Raw genomic sequence first — 363 nt, forward strand, 5'->3', positions numbered from 1 at the left:
GCCAATGCCGATATTTAAAAAGTGCCAAATATCGGCTGATATATCGGTCAACCACTAGTTTTAAGGCAGCTTTAAACACCTTTTTGGTAACATCATGACTTTCCTGACCTTTCCTGATGTGGTCGTAAAAAACATTCGGAATAAATGCACTTCTTGTCAAGAGAAAGTGACAGAAACAGCAGTTCAGTTGTGAGAGGGGTGGCAAAACCGTACTCCGCCCCTGCATTAAATATTTTTAATGCGTTAAACTGAAAAATTTTAAATCGCCCGCGTTAATTTTGACAGCACTAATAGATGGATAGATAGACAGATAGAGACAACAGGGATGTGGTCTGCAGCATGCAAAATCACACTTCTCCTGTT

Source organism: Sinocyclocheilus grahami, unplaced genomic scaffold (assembly GCF_001515645.1).
Source record: "Sinocyclocheilus grahami isolate Dianchi unplaced genomic scaffold, SAMN03320097.WGS_v1.1 scaffold5428.1, whole genome shotgun sequence".
NCBI lineage: Eukaryota > Metazoa > Chordata > Actinopteri > Cypriniformes > Cyprinidae > Sinocyclocheilus > Sinocyclocheilus grahami.